Raw genomic sequence first — 20,834 nt, 5'->3', positions numbered from 1 at the left:
AATCTCTAGTAGGTATCATTCTTCAGATCTAAGTTGTTAAGTATAAGTAGGAGAACAAAGGCTGAACTATAGAATTTTAAAAAAACAAGAAATTGAAAAGTTCAGAAAACCTGTGAGTATCACTGATTCTTTAACTGTTACAAGGATGAACTCTGCTGTTCTGACTAAAACCTTTTCAGAGAGCTACAGTTACTATTTCAAATCACGTTTTCCAAGATAATTAAACAATAAACTCTACATGATCCAGGTCTAAAATATTTAATAAAGTTTCAAGGAAGAAATAGATTTAAAAGCTCTGATTTCCATTACTTGGAACCCAAGTCCAGCAAAAGCAATTTGCAAAAAGGCTCCAACCTTCCTAATCTTTCCCTTGCCCTGACAGTGCAAATCATTGCCAAAAATTTCAGCATTATGGAAAGAGAAAGGTAAGACTGAAATAATAGCAATTACGACAAAATAATACAAATATTATTAATGATGACAGCAACAAAGATGAATACGATGGAGAGGAACAGGCTTTAAGAAGACTGCAATTTCTGTAAGCAGAAGTTCTCAAACACACTTCTTTGTCCATTGCAGGTTTCTTGGTAATACACTTTCTTTTTGCATCCAGAGAGTTCATTTTTTCTTAAATTCAGAATAAAACAGAAGAACCTAATGACTCTTCCCTATTTGGATGCCCTACAACAAGCATGGCTTAAAGCTTTCTAACTTTTTTAAAAACACGTAGAAGTACTTTTGAAAAGCTGCTTTTATGACTCCACAGCAGAAGACAAAGTCAACACACATAGATACTACCAAGTGCATGCTTAGCCTCTCAGTCATATCTGACTCTCCAACTCTTGGTGATTCCATCGACTGTAGCCTGGTAGGCTCCTCTGTCCCTGGTATTCTCCAGCCAAGAATACTGAAGTGAGTTGTCATTTCCTTCTACAGGGGATCTTTCAGACCCAAGGATCAAACCCAGGTCTCCTGAACTGCAGGCAAATTCTTTACCACTGACCCACCAGGGAAACCAAATACTTCAATTAATAAATGTATCTCCTGGGTTAAAATGTTCAGCAACCATACATTAACAATCAATATGTACACAAAGCACACATGTGCCCAGATGTGTGTGTGACTGTGTTTTAATATGCTTTTTTGATGTAAAGAGTAAAGGAAAATTTATATCACATGAGAACAGCTAGGTAGTACTTCCAAGCACTAAATGTTACAGTGTCTTAATCATTAAATATATACTGTGTGTGACTGTGTGTTTTATCATGCTTTTGTGATATAAAGAATAAGGGAAATAAAACTTATTATTACAGGAGAACAGTTAGGTAGGACTTCCAAATACTAAACGTTGCAGTGCCTTAATCATTCAGTATATACTACAATTACATTAAGACAAAACACCAGAATTAAGCCATTTCTTCTTACGAAAACTAGGAAATCTTTGGTCCCAACCTTGACAATCTTGGTTTGGCGTTAGACCATAATGAATCTTCTTCAGCTAGAATGTATACCAAATCAAGGAATTCATGTGTTATGGACTAAACTGTGTCCTATCTAAATTCATATGTTGAAATCCTAGCCCACAGTATCTCAAAATGTAACTATATATAGGGCCCTTTTACTTCTTTAGAAGCAATTAAGGTTAAATGAGGTCATTATGCTGCTACTGCTAAGTCACTTCAGTCGTGTCTGACTCTGTGCGACCCCATAGACGGCAGCCCACCAGGCTCCCCCATCCCTGGGATTCTCCAGGCAAGAACACTGGAGTGGGTTGCCATTTCCTTCTCCATGTGTGAAAGTGAAAAGTGAAAGTGAAGTTGCTCAGTCATGTCTGACTTGTAGCGACCCCATGGACTACAGCCTACCAGGCTCCTCCATCCATGGGATTTTCTAAGCAAGAGTACTGGAGTGGCTTGCCATTGCCTTCTCTGAGGTCATTATGAGTGGGCCCTAATCCAATTTGACTGGTGTCCTTTATGAAAAGAGGAAATCTGGACACTCATAGAGACACACTTGTTCTTGGACTTCTACTCTCCAGAACTGTGACAAAATGTCCATGGAGTCAGTGATGCCATCCAACCATCTCATCCTCTGTTGTCCCCTTCTCCTCCTGCCTTCAATCTTTCCCACCATCAGGGTCCGTTCTGATGAGTCAGCTCTTCACATCAAGTGGTCCAAGTATTGGAGTTTCAGTGTCAGCATCAGTCCTTCCAATGAATATTCAGGATTGATTTCCTTTAGGATTGACGGGTTTGATCTCCTTGCAGTCCAAGGGACTCTCAAGAGTCTTCTCCAACACCACCATTCAAAAGCATCAATTCTTTAGCGCTCAGCTTTCTTTATGGTCCAACTCTCACATCCATACATGACTACTAGAAAAAACTTTGGAAAAACTACTGGAAAAACATAGCTTTGACTGTACCGATCTCTGTTGGCAAAGTAATGTTTCTGCTTTTTAATATGCTGTCTAGGTTTGTCATAGCTTTTCTTCCAAGGAGCAAGTGTCTTTTAATTTCATGGCTGCAGTCACCATCTGCAGTGATTTCGGAACCCAAGAAAAGTGCAGCAGATACAGAAACCTATCAGTAGGTAATTAAAATACAGTGTCATGAAGGAGGTATACACTGAAACACATTGAAGTAGAATCTAATTCAATTCTGAAGGGGAGGCTGTACCAAGGAAGGTTTTTCAGAAGAATAAAAGAGAAAAGTGAAATGGGAAGAAATGAGACTTGGTTACCCTATTTTCCACAGCAGAAGTTCTCTGAATGAACTACATATTTAATGATGAATTACACCTACAAAATTTTAAAAACCAGTGATCTGAAAGATAACACATGATCTTCTGAAAGACAGCATATAATCTTCAAAGATGCCATTTCACTTCAAACAATTATGCCTAGAATTATTAATACTGTTAAGAATAAAAGAAGAAAATAACATGACTTCATTTATTTATCTACTTATTTATGACTGTGCTGGGTCTTCCATGCTGCTCAAAGATTTTCTCCAGTTGTGGTGAGCAGGAGCTACTTTTCATTGCAGTGCTTGGGCTTCTCATTATGGTGACTTCTCCTGTTGTCGACCATCAGCTCTAGGTACAAGGGCTTCAGTAGCTGCAGTGTTCAGGTTCAGTAGTTGTGGCACACGGGCTTTGCTGCCACACAGCATGTGGGATCTTCCCGGATCAGGATGGAACCCATATACCCTGCATTGGCAGTTGGATTCTCAAACACTGAACCACCAGGGAAGTCCAAGATGACTTCTTGGGATTCTTATCAGCATATGAAAGAAGAGACAAAGGTCCACAGAATTACAAAATTTCTCCCAGAAGTTTTCTGAATTTAATCTGAGACAGAGGAATCTATTTCACAAGAACTAAAGCTCTATGTTCTCCTTTAACCTCTACCTGTAAACACTAAGCTCCCTACCACTCTCATCAGGCAGCACAGTCTCAACTTCATTATCCTTCAGTAGACAGAGAAGAACTGTAAGCTAGAACACACTTAGAAGTTAAAACAGAATAAAGAGCAGTCCCAAAACTTGTCTGGAAATGTACAGATAATCAGCAACATAAAATGAGGTGTATAATTAAAAATTAGCCTCCACCATGAATTTTAAAAGCTGTTTTTAGCAATGATTTCACATGAAAGCATAAATGGAATGTTCACCAGAGTCTCAAGTGATACAAAGCTGAAAAAGAATTACATATAAACTGAATAACAAAAATCAAGACCTGAAAATAAAAGTTTAGAATAAGATGAACAAAATTATTTAAAAGCAAAACCTTTAATATAAAGTACAACTAAGTTTACCTTATATATAGATTTAAAACATAGGGGAGGAATTTTTACATGTTTCACCCAATAATTTCCCTAAAGTCAATAACTGCGTAATTCAGAGACAGTCACTTACAGATGCTCCAAGTTGTAATTCTGGTCTAGTTCTACAAAAAGAATATATTATATAACCATCCTTTTCTGGGGGCCTTAAATATCAAAGTTTTCTGCTCTGAGTTGATCAAATTTAAACTTTTTAATTATGATTTTCATAAATCATTACTGTGTGATCACTTTTATCAAAGTAGAATGAGAAAAAGTGAGTTTTATCAGCATCTTCCTCATCGATACTCACCTTCACAAGGATAATTCTCTAGACATCACTCCCAAATTTCAACAAAGAAATTATCCCCAAACTAATAACATGCAAAAGCAACATGTATGTCAATATAATAGCGCAAAGCACAGGAGGGAAGCAAAGAGAATAAACCATTGTAAGTTTCTTGTATTATACATGAAATAAACTATTATTCCTTGAAGGCAGACTCTGAAAAAACTCAAGTCAAAAGGAGGCAAGAAATGGGGAGAAAAAAGGAACAGAAGAGATGGGACAAATAGAAAACAAACAGCAAGATGACATTAAAGCCAACTGTATCAAAACAGGGTGCTATTAGCATTTGGATACACTGGAAAGTCCAGAAATAGCCTCACACATATCATCAAATGATTTTCAACAACAGGTCCAAGACAATGGGAAGGAGACAGTCTTTTCAACAAATGGTGGTGGAACAACCAGTGAATTACATGGGGAAAATTTCAACTCCTACCTCACATGAGACAAAAAATAACTCAAACAGATCACAGACTTAAACCTAAAAGCTAACACTTCAAAAAGAAATGAGCAAAAATTGTACATGATCACATCATGTGACACTGATTTCAGAGATCACAAAAAAGACTAAACATTTTAACTGATAAACTGGACTTTATCAAAATAAAAACCTTCTGCTCTTCAGAGATACCATTAATACCATTAAGAAAAGAAAAAGTCAAGATAGCAAGCTTAAGACAGAGAAAATTACATGTACATACATGTACATACATGTAATTCAGAAAACTAATATCATGGCATCCGGTCCCATCACTTCATGGCAAATAGATGGAGAAACAATGGAAACAATGACAGACTTTATTTTCTTGGGCTCCAAAATCACTGCAGATGGTGACTGCAGCCATGAAATTAAAAGACACTTGCTCCTTGGAAGAAAAGCTATGACAAACCTAGACAGCATATTAAAAAGCAGAGACACTACTTTGCCAACAAAGGTCAGTGCAGTCAAAGCTATGGCTTTTGCAGTAGTCATGTATGGATATGAGTTTAGTTCCATCGTTCAGTCGTGTCCAACTCTTTGTGACCCCATGAACCGCAGCACGCCAGGCCTCCCTGTCCATCACCAACTCTCAGAGTCCACCCAAACCCATGTCCATTGAGTTGGTGATGTCATCCAACCATCTGATCCTCTGTCGTCCCCTTCTCCTCCTGCCCTCAATCTTTCCCAGCATCAGGGTCTTTTCCAAATTTATGGTTTTTCCAATGGTCATGTATGGATGTGAGAGTTGGACTATAAAGAAAGCTGAGCACCAAAGAACTGATGCTTTTAAACTGTGGTGTTGGAGAAGACTCTTGAGAGTCCCTTGGTCTGCAAGGAGTTCAAACCCGTCAATCCTAAAGATCAGTCCTGAATAGAAGGACTGATGCTGACGCTGAAACTCCAATACTTTGACCATTTGATGTGAAAGCTGACTCATCAGAACAGACCCTGATGCTGGGAAAGATTGAAGGCAAGAGGAAAAGAGGATGACAGAGCGAGATGGTTAGGTGGCATCACCGACTCAATGGACAAGAGTGTGACCAGGCTCTGGGTGTTGGTGATGGACAGGGAGGCCTGGCGTGCTGCAGTCCATGGGGTCTCAAAGAGTCAGACATGACTGAGCGACTGAACAACACATAATTTACATGTATATATTACACAAATACACACCCAACTTGAATCCAGAATATATGTAAAACTCTTACATCTCAGTAAGACAAGCCCACCAAATAACAGGTAAACAATATTTAACATTTTTCTAAACATATACATATACAAATGGCCAGTAAGTACACAAAAAAATGCTCAATAGTTTCCGTTATCAGGGAAATGCAAATTAAAACCACAAGATACAACTCTATACCCAAAAAGGGCTAAAAGGCTAAGAAGACCAAAACACCATGTGTTAAGGGATGTGGCACAAGTGGAACTCCACATACAACTCCAAGTAGCTTCAAACAAAGTCACATTTATCTAACCTATGATTCAGTAATTCCACACCTAGGTTGGAAAATACAGGTATACAAAAATGTTCAAATATGCAAATATTCACTCATAATAACCAAACAGTGGGAAATCTCCAAGGAGTGAAAAGATAAACAAATTTCTATATATAGGTACAATGGGATACCAAACAGCAACAATAACAACAGCAAAGAAGGAGCTACTGATACAATTAAACATTATAGATGAATCTCAAAAACATCCTGCTAAGGGAAGGAAATCAGATACAAAATACCTATACTGATTTCATCTGCATGAAGTTCTAGGGAACTTATCTGAGGTGATGGTAATGTTAATATTCTACTTATTCATAAGATTTTGATTACACAAATGTATACATTTGACAAGACTTAAATGGTACACTTAATATTTGTGCATTTAACTATATGTAAATTTTACTTCAAAAACAAAGAACAATATATAAGTATTCAACTCTAGTTAATGACATGGGAGCTGAATTTGTTTAGGGGTAAAATGCACTGTGTGCAACTTAATTTAAAATACAAAGCCAAACAGTAATTGACTTGACTGGTGAATGATTACAGGAATGGATAGATAGAAGGATATGTGATAAAACAAAAAAGCAAATTGGTAACTGTAGAATCTAGGTAATAGGGAAATAGGCATTTGCTGTACAGTTCTTTCAACTTTAATATGCTTGAAATTTTTCACAGTAAAATGTTAGAGAGAAAACATTTGATGAGCAAAAGAAGCCAGACACAAAATAGTAATATTATATAATCTGTATGTATATGACATTCTAGAGCAAACAAAACTAATCTATAATGTCAAAAATCAGATCAGTGGTTGCCTGGGACAGGAGCCAGGGATGACTTATGACGAAGGAACAAGAAAGAACTTTCTAAAGTAATGGAATGTTTTATGTCCTGACTGGGGTGTTGATTACATGGATGTATATATTTGCTAAAACTCAATGAACTGTATAGTAAAATATGTACCTTATACTTTTTATAAAATTATACTTCAATTAAATTGATTTTTTAAATGCGTTCACTATAAAAAATCTGAAATACACAGAGAAAGCACAGAAAAATTAAGTCCCTCATAATCACACCATCTTTCCTTCTCTTTTGACAACAGCCATGCCCAGTGGAGAAAAAATACAGCTTAATGTTTTCCTGTAAGGCAATACAGAAATACATGTTAAGCTCCTGAATTCTGGAATTCCTTTCTTAGGTTGACTCAAAACCTAATGAACTTAAATCCCTTCAACCCCATCATTGCCATGAGCCTTCATCAAATTACTAACCATTCTGTGCCTAAATTTCCTCACCTGAATAATGGAAATATTTACCTCAAAGTTTTGTTGTAAATGTTAAGCAATCATCCTGGCAGAAAAAGTCCACAATCTTCCCCTGCCATGAATTTTTTCTTTTGCAGGCCTTCAATTCTGTAAGGTCACCCACCGCAAAAGTCAGTCTTATTTGAAAGAACCTCAAATTCCTCTTGTTGATCAGACTGAAACCCTGAGTTGTTAAAGCCTGAAAACAAGGACTGGGGTAACAAAATAAAACAGAAAACTAGATTAGAAAAGATGTCAGCTGCCTTGAGAATGTAAGATCTAACATCCTGAGCAACAGTATCCAAGGGTACAATTTCTCCCTGAGTGAATTCCAAGATGTATACTTTGATAAAAGTTGTTTCTGCTTTATCGATGTGATCTAGGTCAAAATATGTAACCTGGAGAATATTAATTAAAGAATATGGTGTTCCAAAGAATAAGAGTCATAAGAGAAAAACTGACATTTTACACCTGAAGGTAAAGATATACTGAAAACTAAATGGGGGAACACCTCTAGATAAGAGTATACACTCATATACACTGAACCTCATGAAGAAAAAAGAATAATTTAGACCATGTAGGTCATGCCTGCTATTCTGCTCAATGAGTAAATGCCCAAAATGGACACAAAAACATATTTTACTACTTTCTAGTTGGTTTCACTTCCCATGTGCCTCTCATGATATGAGCATCTTGCTGTGCTGTCAGATTCTAATGTTTAGAGCCATTTATTTTTCCTAGAACATGGACCACAAACACAGCCTACTACAGCCTACTACTTCATCTGGTGTTTAACAATGAAACACAATTTGTTCCAATACTGAAGGAAAAATAGGATGTTTTGGGCTTTTAGAGACTGTGTATCTATATTTTACATTTTATGGGCAACTTTAGGGATTTCCAAGGTTATTTGGACTAAATGACATTTTTATCTTCCTTGAATCTGTGCATTCAGATAGCAAGTGAAAATCTTTTGTGGCAAAAAGCAAAACTAGCAAGCTATTAAGCAATCCTAGGGTACTGGTTTGGGGAAACCAAGTAGTTACTATCCAGTACAGTAATGTCAGCCACGTTACTCAAAAAAACCTTCTGAATTTTTTTTGCTACCAGTAACTGCTCAAGGTGATAATTTAAAAGATAGTTAAAACACTACCCTGTTCCAAGAATTTCACATTCTACATAAATACAGAAATCCTAACCCTAATATGGATTTCCATACATGTTAAGCCTAACCTACATTTACGCATATACTTTTGAGGCAATCCTCAGGATTTTAGTTTTAGTGTACATAAACTGTGACTTCTTCCTGTTATGGAAGACATTGCCAACTGACAAAGAGGCAACTAGGGATCAGTAAAGATGACAGAAGACAAAAAAAACAAAAATCTTTTAAACTGAAATTTGTTTAAGATAAAGGCAGATGACTGAAAAATAAGTCCAGGCCTTAGAACTGCTACCCAGAACTGCTATCCATGAGGAAAAATATTTACTTAAACAGGAATAAAACAGGTAAACACAAGTCTAGGAAGAAGGTTTTAGGAAGATCAATTCAGTTCTAGGAGGATAATAACAGATTAGGCTACCCAAGCTTTTTCAATTCCAAGCATCTGGAAGCAGATCAAGATCTGGAAACAACACCCAAGTAATAGAAATGAAATTTAGAGCAGTTTATTAACATATTAAGAGATACAATATCACTGATAGTATATTAGTTACCATTTACTTATGTACTGTGGTCAGTCAATAAATATTTATTGAGAGCCCATTACAAGTTCTAGGCACAGGGATCAGCAGTGAATGGAATACAGAAAGTTTCTCAAGGAATCTGCATGCAAATGAGGACAAACAAGACACAAGCAGACAAATAATCAAGATAATTTTAGAAATATGTGCTCTTAAGGCAACAAAACAAATAGTAAATGTTAACCATCAATAGTGTCTTAGATAAGAAGCTAAAAGACACAATCATGAGAAGGAACCAGCCACCAGTCAGCCAAGCTACACAGTTCTGGAGAAAGAGCATTCCTAGCAGGGGGAATAGTAAGGAAAGATCATGTGGTAGGAACAAACCTAACATGTACAAAGAACAGGAGTGGGAATAAAAGGAGAGGATGACATACAAGGTGATCAGAAGTAGTCAAAGGCCAGATCAGATAAAGCCTATAAGAAACTATGTGCCATGATTTTATTTCATTTTATCCTCACTAAAAACTATTATCTCCAGGGAACTGAGAACAACGGCAGTCAAATGACTTGCCTAAAAAGGTCTGACACAAACACTTGGATCTTAATTCCTAGAAAAATTGTTGGATTTGGTCTCTCTTTTTAAAAACTAAATGTATAGTTATGAGGGCTTTTACATGTTCACTTAAGTTCTGAGATCTTATTTTTACGTATAATCATTATGTTGCTGTTGCTGCTGCTAAGTCACTTCAGCCGTGTCCGAGTCTGTGTGACCCCATAGACGGAAGCCCACCAGGCTCCCCCTTCCCTGGGATTCTCCAGGCAAGAACACTGGAGTGGGTTGCCATTTCCTTCTCCAAATCATTATGTTCAGTTCAGTTCAGTTTCTCAGTCGTGTCCGACTCTCCGCGACCCCATGAATCACAGCATGCCAGGCCTTCCTGTCCATCACCAACTCCTGGAGTTCACTCAAACTCATGTCCACAGAGTCGGTGATGCCATCCAGCCATCTCATTCTCTGTCGTCCCATTCTCCTCCCGCCCCCAACCTTTCCTAGCAATAGAGTCTTTTCCAGTGAGTCAACTCGTCGCATGAGGTGGCGAAAGTATTGGAGTTTCAGCTTTAGCGTCAGTCCTTACAATGAACACCCAGGATTGATCTCCTTTAGAATGGACTGGTTGGATCTCCTTGCAGTCCAAGGGACTCTCAAGAGTCTCCTCCAACACCACAGTTCAAAAGCATCAATTCTTCGGTGATCAGCTTTCTTCACAGTCCAACTCTCACATCCATACATGACCACGGGAAAAACCATTGCCTTGACTAGACAGACCTTTGTTGGCAAAGTAATGTCTCTGCTTTTTAATATACTATCAAGGTTGGTCATAACTTTCCTTCCAAAGAGTAAGCGTCTTTTAATTTCATGGCTGCAATCACCATCTGCAGTGATTTTGGAGCCCAAAAAAATAAAGTCTGACACTGTTTCCACTGTTTTCCCATCTATTTCCCATGAAGTGATGGGACCAAATGCCATGATCTTTGTTTTCTGAATGTTGAGCTTCAAGCCAATCTTTTCACTCTCCTCTTTCACTTTCATCAAGAGGCTTTTTAGTTCCTCTTCACTTTCTGCCATAAGGGTAGTGTCATCTGCATATCTGAGGTTATTGATATTTCTCCCGGCAATCTTGATTCCAGCTTGTGCTTCTTCCAGCCCAGCGTTCCTCATGATGTACTCCGCATATCAGTTAAATAAGCAAGGTGACAATATACAGCCTTTTGACGTACTCCTTTTCCTATTTGGAACCAGTCTGTTGTTCCATGTCCAGTTCTGACTGTTGCTTCCTGACCTGCATACAGGTTTCTCAAGAGGCAGGTCAGGTGGTCTGGGATTCCCATCTCTTTCAGAATGTTCCACAGTTTATTGTGATCCACACAGTCAAAGGCTTTGGCATAGTCAATGAAGCAGAAATAGATGCTTTTCTGAAACTCTCTTGCTTTCTCCATGATCCAGCAGATGTTGGCAATTTGATCTCTGGTGCCTCTGCCTTTTCTAAAACCTGCTTGAATGTCTGGGAGTTCACGGTTCACATATTGCTGAAGCCTGGCTTGGAGAATTTTGAGTATGACTTTACTAGCGTGTGAGATGAGTGCAACTGTGTGGCAGTTTGAGCATTCTTTGGCTTTGCCTTTCTTTGGGATTGGAATGAAGATTGACCTTTTCCAGTCCTGCAGCCACTGCTGAGTTTTCCAAATTTGCTGGCATATTGAGCGCAGCACTTTCACAGCATCATCTTTCAAGATCTGAAATAGCTCAACTGGAATTCCATCACCTCCACTAGTTTTGTTCGTAGTGATGCTTTCTAAGGCCCACTTGACTTCACATTCCAAGATGTCTGGCTCTAGGTCAGTGATCACGTTATCGTGACTATCTTGGTCGTGAAGATCTTTTTTGTACAGTTCTGTGTATTCTTGCCACCTCTTCTTAATATCTTCTGCTTCTGTTAGGTCCATACCATTTCTGTCCTTTATTAAGCCCATCTTTGCATGAAATGTTCCCTTGGAATCTCTAATTTTCTTGAAGAGATCTCTTTTGTTTTTCCTGTTCTGTTGTTTTCCTCTATTTCTTTGTATTGATCACTGAGGAAGGTTTTCTTATCTCTCCTTGCTATTCTTTGGAACTCTGCATTAAGATGCTCAACCGTAATTTCTTCTCTTTATCATGACGATTTTCAGAACTCAGCCTCCATAGTGAGGGAATGCTTAAGTTTTAATAAAATGAAATAACTGCTAAATAAAGATAAGAAAAGCACAAAATACTACAGAAAAACAAAAGGGAAGGCTACAGATTCTGGAGGAGAAACCACAGAAGCTTAAGAGCTGGTCCTTAAAAGGAAATGGCAACCCACTCCAGTATTCTTGCCTGGAAAATCCCAAGGACAGAGGAGCCTAGTGGGCTACAGTCCATGGGGTTGCAAAGAGTCGGACATGACTGAGCACACACACAAAAATAAGATTTCCTCAAGTGGAGAAAAAGGATAATGGCAAATAGAGGAATGGCAGACAGGAAGATGGTTATGAAAATAAAATGACCACTTTCATCTGTTACTATATATAGGTCTTTAAAGAAACGTGATTTCAGAGAAATTAAATTAAATCCTTGATAATGAATCACAATCTGCAGAAATTCTGTAATTAAAAATTTTTACCACATGATTTTAATAAGACTATTTTGTATTAAAGAATACAGAGGTTAAAAGTAGAAAAAGGTTTTGTGAACATATTTACTGCATATATTTTTAAAAAGCTTTATTTATTCACATATTTAAATATGATTTAACCAACAGAATTAAGAAAAAAGCCCATTTCCATACCAACAATATAACCTGCTCCTAGTAATACTGTTATTATTTACCAAAGCAAGAGTTCACATTATATTCAAACATGGTAAATTATGCACACGACTGTATCTCAAATTTCCGTGCAATCCCCACTAAACTGTCAGTAAAGGTATTTTTTAAAACACACACACACAAAACTAACAGCAAGTACAGAACAGCAACAAAATACAATCACCGGATTTGACAGCGATTACAAAAACAGAACAGAGGACAAAATGACTAAGAAGTTATTAAAGCTAACATAAGAATATTTCCTAAAATCAAAGGACATAAACCCTTGCTATCTTTGCCCTTTTGTTCAGTCGCTAAGTCGTGTATGACTCTCTGCAACCTCAAGGACGGCAACCCACCAGGCTCCTCTGTCCATGAGACTTCCCAGGCACTAGAGTGGGTTGCCATTTCCTTCTCCAGGGGATTTCACTGACCCAGGAATTGAACCCACATCTCCTACATTGGCAGGTGGATTCTTTACCACTGAGTCACCAGGGAAGTCCACCTTTGTCCTCTTAAAACATTTATATTCTTACGGTAAAAGGTTAAACTGATATTTATACAATAAAAGAGGGAATATGAAGTATGTTCTCAAAAAAACAAAAACAATAAAGCAAAATAATCTAAAATTGTGATTCAACGATATTAGGAGAAACAGTAAAGAAAGAAGTGTGAACTCCTTTTCCATAAGCAGTCAAAAGGTAAAGCTTAAAACCGCTTAATCCTGGGACTTCCCTGGTGGTCCAGTGGTTGAGAGTTCACCCTGCAATGGAGGTGATGTGGATTTGACTCCTGGTTGGGAAACTAACATCCCACATGCCTTGAGGCAACTAAGCCACAATACAACTACTGAGCCTGCTAGCCACAACTAGAGAGTCCACACACCGCAATGGAAGATGATGCAACAAAGCTCCTACATGCCACAATTAAGACCCAATGTAGGCAAATAATTTTTTTAAAAGGTTAAAAAAACTGCTTAATCCACCGTGTTAACCAGTTGTAGCAGCAGTTTTCAAACTTTTTGACTTATGAACCCCTTTACACTCAATAAAATTGAGGAACCTAAAGAGCTTTTATTATATGGGTTGTATATATAATATTATGAAAGATTTTAATTCTAAAAACAGCAATAATAAACCCACTCCATGCTAATAAGTAATACTTATGAATATATTTTCAAAAAAAACTGAGTGGCACTGCTGCTCATTTTTGTAAATCTCAATAGAGAAACCTGGATTCTTATATCTGCTTCTGTATTCAATCTAAAATGAAAATCCATTTTCACACAAATATGTAGCTGATAAAAGGAAGAATTTTTTAAAATTTTATTATGTATTTATTTTTGGTTGCTCTGTGTCTTCATTGCTGTGTGCACGCTTTCTCTAGCTGCAGTGAGCAGGGGCTACCCTCTAGTTGCAGTGCACAGGATTCTCACTGCGGTGGCTTCTCTTATTGCAGAGCACAGGCTCTAGGGCATGCAGGCTTCAGTAGCTGTAGTGCTGGCTTACCTGCCCCAAGGCATGTGGAATATCCCCGGGTCAGGGATCAAATCCCTGTCCCCCGCATTGACAGGCAGACTCTTAACCACTGGACAACTAAGAAAGTCACAAGGAAGAATATTTTTAATAGTATTTTCAGGTAAGTGTGGATATTATCCTTCTTTGATATTAAGCCAAAACTTAAAAAGTGTAATTCTGTAAAGGTAAGTTGCAAAGTGGACTCTGAAACCATATCAATGAAACTTTTCAGACCATTTCACTTAAAATCTATTGCTCTATCTTTCACTTAAGTAGGTCTTACATCCACAACATGATTTTGTAATATCACGCATGGACCTTTTGAAAAAAGATGGTCCACTAAGTTATGCACATCTTCCAAACACTGACACACTTCACTGTAAGATAGCAAAGAAAAAAAAAAATCACATGTTAATATCATCAATTTCATCAGCAAGATCCTAAGAAGTTGCAAAGATCATAGCGGCAGATATGTTTTCCAAAATTCTAATTTCTGCTTGAAAGCCTTAATTTTACCTGGCAATAAATTTTGCTGGTCCAAGTGAGAGGCTCACTTCATTTATTTTTGAGAAAATAGGTATAAATATCCATGTTTAAATAACTATAGTTTGTCACTCTTTCAAGTAAAAATAGTGTTCCATGAAAAAAGCAACCAGCTAGCTAGTTCGGCTCACATCTTAATCACACAAATATTTTTCTTCAAGACAAACATCATAGTTTGGTATGCAGCAGCAGTGTCTTATAACATCCTTCTCATTTTATCACAACAAATATTAAAACAAAAATCTAATCAAGTATCAGGATTAATGAAATTAACAAGCTCTACTGCTTCATGGAGGATATTCTTAAATTAAATCAGCTTCCCCCCAAACTGAAAATGTAAAGTGATGAAGAATATGACTACTGGTACAATTTTTGCCACTGCCTTGATATGCACTGCAGGACCAGAAGATTTATGCATCACTGTGTTTGCACCACTAATTCAAATGTCAACATAGTAAAGTAGCAAAGAATAAGTTAGTATTATTATGAAATAGTTTCAAACCAACAGGTAAATTGAAACATTTGATAATCCTCTCAAGACTCCACAGACGACATTTTGAGAACTGCTGCTCTGGAGATACATATAAAATAAGAAGAGGAACTAAATCTCCAGGGGAAAGAACTCCATGGTAGAAAGACAGGGATGGCAAGGAAACATCTTTCCCTGTATACCCTTTGTACCATGTGAATTTGGTATTCCTTGTATGCATTTTATCATAAAAAATTAGACAATTATTTTCTTTAAATGTAAACTGACATATTACAGTGGCTAAGTATATATACAAACATATTATTTAAATATAAAGTTCAATACACGCAAAAAAAATTTTTTAAGAGCTGAAAATATTTCCATTTAGGAAGCAGAACTAAGGGGAGAAGTGGCAGAGGAGACTGCTGTTTTTTCACTGTAAGCCATTTGGAACTTTTAAACCATGTACATTTTAATTTAAAAATAAAAAATCATTCAAAATATTGCACGGAAAAATACAAGCTAAAAAGACAAATAAAGCAAATACGTACGCACAGGTGAGAGAATGGCCATGAAATACACCAAGATGTAACAGCAAATGCCTGGAATAATGTCCTGTGAGTTTTCACTCTTATATAACATATTATTGTATATTATGACAAAAATATCTTCATTTAAAAAGCTAGTTTAAAAAAATTAAAAGCTTAGTTCAAAAGCAACAATTTCCTTAGACTAGAATGTCTTATGTAAATCTTGAGTCATTTTTAAGTTTAGTGGTTAAACCCTCCCCTCACATATCCACATCCACACACATACACAAAAAACATAAAATAATCTTTCATTTTTTTCTTCTATTTCATTTGACCACAATTTAGATCAAATCAGAACTTACTTATTTGAAAAATATAATAAAAGAATTGCTTTATGGTAAATATAATTGCTAATCTTATGTAATTACTTCATAAACCCACTATCAAAGTCAATTTTAAATATAGTGTCTCATAAGATGTCCTGATCAAAAAAGAAGCGATTATTTCTACATATAAATAGGTAACTCAAAAGCAAACTGCATTCCCCACTATATGGACCCAGGGCTCCTTGGAGAATGCTTGAATTCAGGACTGAGAAAAGATGTAAGTTAAACTTGGAACATTTTGCTATGCAAAAAGAGAATATACTCCAAAAACAATTACGAGTATATCAAAAAGACACAGAAGCCAGGGAAGAAAGGCTCCCACAGGACAGATCCAAGACAACCTGAGCAACAAAATAAATAAAGGCAGTAACAGCGTATAAAACACTGAGTCAGATAGGAAGTACATAAGTCCATATCAATGAGATAAAAGGATTTTTCTTCCTTAAAACAGAATGCCTACTGACATAAAAGAAACAAGAGTCAGAAAATAATCATTCTGCAACCATCAGTGTAAACATCAGTACAGGCAAGAGGCATCAATGGATGTTAATACAGGAGGGAAATTTGATGAAGATACAGATGTGATTAGTAGCAGGATATCTGCACTATCTCAAAGTTATACCCAGAGATTGCTTATTAGGTGAAGAAGAAAAATAATAACTATACATCCCTGTGAAGAAACCAGACAACACCATGATCAGAAACTAAAAAACTAACATCACCACTGAGGGGCAGGCCAATGGCATGTACTTCAATATCATACCCTGGAAAGGATACAAAATCTCCAGTTGGGGACACGACTGAAGTGACTTAGCAGCAGCAGCCCAAAACTAATTAAGAGGAAACATCCACAAATCCAATCTGAGAAATATTCTATGACATATATAAGCCTGTATTCTTCAAAAATGTTAACAATGAAAGAGAAAGCCTAAGACACTGTTCCGGATGAAAGGAGACTGAAGAGATATGACAACTAAATGCAACTGGCAATTCCTGACGCAAATCCTATGGGGGAAATGCTGTGTGTGTGTGTGAAAGTCGATCAGTCATGTCTGACTCTTTGCGACCCCATGGACTAGCCTGCCAGGCTCCTCCATCCATGGAATTCTCCAGGCTAGAATACTGCAGTGGTTAGCCAGTCCCTTCTCCTGGGGATCTTCCCAACCCAGGGATCAAACCCATGTCTCCTGCATTGCAGGCAGATTCTTTACTGTCTCAGCCAATGGTGTAAAGGTACAAATGCTATTATTACTGGGACAAAGGGACAAAACTGGAATAGAGGCTGCTGCTGCTGCTAAGTCGCTTCAGTTGTGTCCGACTCTGTGCGACCCTGCAGAGACGGCAGCCCACCAGGCTCCCCCGTCCCTGGGATTCTCCAGGCAAGAACAGGAATAGAGGCTAGAGATTAGATAATGATATAGTACTATCAATGTTAGATTACCTGAATCTCATTAACTGTATTGTGATAATGTAAAAGAATACAATACACAAAGAATATTTAGAGACATGGTTATAATACATGCAATTTATTTTCAAATGATTCAGAAAAGACCACTAAAGCAAATGAGACAAAATTTTAAAAATGGTAAATCTGACTAAAGGATACTGAAGAGTTCTCAGTACCATTTTTTTAAACTTTTAAGTGTGAAATTATTTCAAAATTTTAAAAATTTAAATAAAGGCAAATTGGAAGGCAGCTATGCTCACCAATATACCACCAACGCAGATAAATAAAGGCAAATTGGATGTCAAAAGGTGGTTTAAACAATTATTTATTCTGATGCCCTATAACACATATGAATAAGAGAAATGAATGCAACAGTGACTCAGACTGGCACAGTGCTGCATATAGAACTTCCTAAACTCTCAATTCTCTAAAAAAACAAAACAAAACAAATTTTGGGGGGTTGAGAGGAAGGGAAGGCAGTTCTGTATGGCATGTGGGATCTTAGTTCCCCCACCAGGGATCGAACTTGTTCCACCAACTCCCACCCTCAAATTGGGAGTGTGGAGTCTTAACCACTGGACTGCCAGGGAAGTCTCAAGAAAAATGTTTTTTAAGTAACCACATAAACACTAAGATGCTGATCCTGTATACCCTCAGGAAAACACAGAAATCTATTACTTCGTGTCAACACAGACGACACTGAGGGATTCTCCATGCATCCAGCAAACCATAAGCTCCTTTACAGGCAGGCCTTAAGGTCCTGCTCTTTGTTTTAACTCAAGCACTGACACAGGGCCTGAAATACAGCAGACATATTTGTTGAATAAATGATGAATGTTTAGAAAGAGGAACAAAAGTCTACATGTTATCAAAATTGAGAGGAAGAGAAAGAAAAGGAGAAGACATCTAAATAGGGTATCAATTACTTTAAATCCATTTTAAAATATGAACATTTTCAAACCTCACAAAAGCAGAAAATAGTATTACTATGCATATACCTACCACTCCAACACAATTATCAGGATATTTCACAATTGCTTCATCTACACTCATCTCTCGCATCTTTTTTTGCTCTGAAATACTTTTAAACAAATACCAGACATCTTATTTCTCTTCCTCATTCTTCAGTTTTCATTTCTAAAAATGGGCATTTTCTTATATAAACATAATGCCATTATTATCCTTCATAAAAACTAACAATCATTCCTTGATATCATCTAATAGCTATCTACATTCAAATTTCCTCCTAAGTGCTTCAAAAATTACTTTCAACAACTGGTTTGAGTCAGGACTTAAATAATGTCAACACATTACATTTGGTCACTACACATAAATATTTTTAACCTTTTTACTATTGTCTATTAGTAATTATGAAGAAATCTATTAGACAAACCAATTAATTAATTCACACTTGTAGATTCTCTAGAATCAAACCCAATCTAATGCATTTACTATTCCCTCTGTCTGCAGCCGTCTTCCTCCAGATTGCCTCTATAGATGATTCTTTCTAATAACTGATTGCAAATCAAATATTACCTCTAAATAAAAAGGCCCTTTCTAACCTCTCAATGCACAGTAGAGTCCCACTTTCATTCATTCTCCATTATATGCCCTTGTTTTCTTTATGGCACTTACCACTACATAACGCTGTTCTGTTTATTATTTCCTCTAATAAAACATACACTTCAAGGAGGCAGAGTGACTTCTTCACTGAAGGCCAAGAATAATGTCAATTACATGAGACAATCAATAATACTTACTGAATGATTAAATAGCAATGCAGTAAAAGTTCAGTTTAGTATTTGTTTTTAAACATTTGTAGCTCACTGCTCACGTCATGATATAAATTGAGTACCTGCAGAAACTCAGGCCAGCTGTTACCAAGACACTATGGGATACAGCAAAGAAAGAACAGAGATATAAAGCATTCAAAAGCATTTCTGGACTTTTATTGAACGATGATTACAGGTTTCTGAAAGAAATTTTATTCAGAATGATTTAAAGCACAATACCAGGAGTAAAATAAAGTTTCATTTTTTTAGTATCATATGAGAGCTATTAAATTAGGAGTAATATCTACAATGGGACAGAAGTATTATCTAGACCATAGCTCACTCACTTTTTTTCTTCTCCTTCCCCCCACCCCGTCTCTAATATACATATACCATGGAAGAATTTTACATTTTCAGACAGCATTTCTTTCTGGGGAATGGGTCACGATGAATACAATTAATACCAAAAACACCTAACTAAAAATGCAAACCATTAAATTTGAGACCTGGAGAAAACTAGAGTTATCTGTCCCACACTTCTCATTTGACAGCTGAGAGAGATCTGAAGCCCAGGGTGGTCATACAAAGTCACAGACCTAATGAACAGAAAGCAAAGCTACATCTAAAATCCATATCTCCTGTCTCCAGCACTATACTCTTTCATAAGATAATGTCACTCATAGAATGCTAATATCAAGTTATAATAGTCTTACCATCATGTTTAGTAATGTCACTTCTCTTTCTCCTATTGAAATCCTAGCCACCAGAGGAAAAGTCAAAACAAGGACACCTATAATTATACTCTAAGTAAAGCATGTTATAGAAATCCCTTTTTGACAAAATAATATAATAAAGGTCTGAAAAAAACTAACTGGTTTGATTCAATGAGGTTTTTATTCCACAGTTTACATTTTAAAGTGAAAATAACTATTTACAAATATCTGCTGATTATTCTTTCATTTTAAACAAGTAAACTGTTGACCTCTTATATTAAAAGATCAATATAGTTATTTTTCAACTATTTGCAGAAATTGAGTACTGATGTGAAACCTGTGAAGGTGAAACCTCCCTATGATGCTCTCAAAATGAAATTATTTCTTACTGTATCTTTCTTCAAAAACCAACTCCAGTGAAGAACTAACATACAAGTGACCAAAAGACACCAAATGTAAGGGGGAAAGTGACAGAAAGATCCATACACATAAGATACAGCAACCCTGATAAACAAGAAGAGACTCTACTCTTCCTAGTTTCCCTACAATATTATTCAGACCTATTCATAAATACCCTTGCCAGTTCTTAGAATACTAGTATGAATTGTAGAGGCAAACAGATGCACAGGAGAGATGTCATTCGTCCAAGGTTAAATGACAAGAGATGGACGAGAGTAAAACAAAGCAAGGCATTAAAAAATAATTAAGATTCTTTTCCGAGTGAAAGGGTTTCTTTCTCATTCTACTTGTTCTGTCTCATAAACACAACTAAACGCTACTGTTTAATATGAAAAATAACATTGTTTACATTGACATGAAAATTTTTACCAAAAACATACAGTACAAAGTATCAAAATGTAGACTTTCACTCTAGTGAAACCAGTATTTTAAAACTTCTATGTAATATCCAAATCACATACTAACATTTGAAA

General features: G+C 36.7%; 1 protein-coding gene across 10 annotated transcripts in view; it reads right to left on the bottom strand.

Moving 5' to 3' along the window:
- Positions 1-20,834, bottom strand: part of RNF111 (ring finger protein 111) — a 94,588-nt gene that overhangs the window by 71,992 nt on the left and 1,762 nt on the right. For 2 of the 10 annotated variants that reach the window (XM_055435600.2, XM_055435601.2), the window contains exon 2: positions 7,469-7,668. The exons of the other annotated variants lie outside the window; for them this stretch is intronic. The gene's annotated coding sequence lies outside the window, so the exon portion shown is untranslated. The remainder of the gene's footprint in view (positions 1-7,468; positions 7,669-20,834) is intronic. 10 annotated transcript variants of the gene reach the window in all.

Source organism: Moschus berezovskii, chromosome 9, assembly GCF_049115385.1.
Source record: "Moschus berezovskii isolate FMDL1 chromosome 9, NW_MosBer_1.0, whole genome shotgun sequence".
Lineage (NCBI taxonomy): Eukaryota > Metazoa > Chordata > Mammalia > Artiodactyla > Moschidae > Moschus > Moschus berezovskii.
This window is presented reverse-complemented; position numbering and strand designations above follow the sequence as displayed.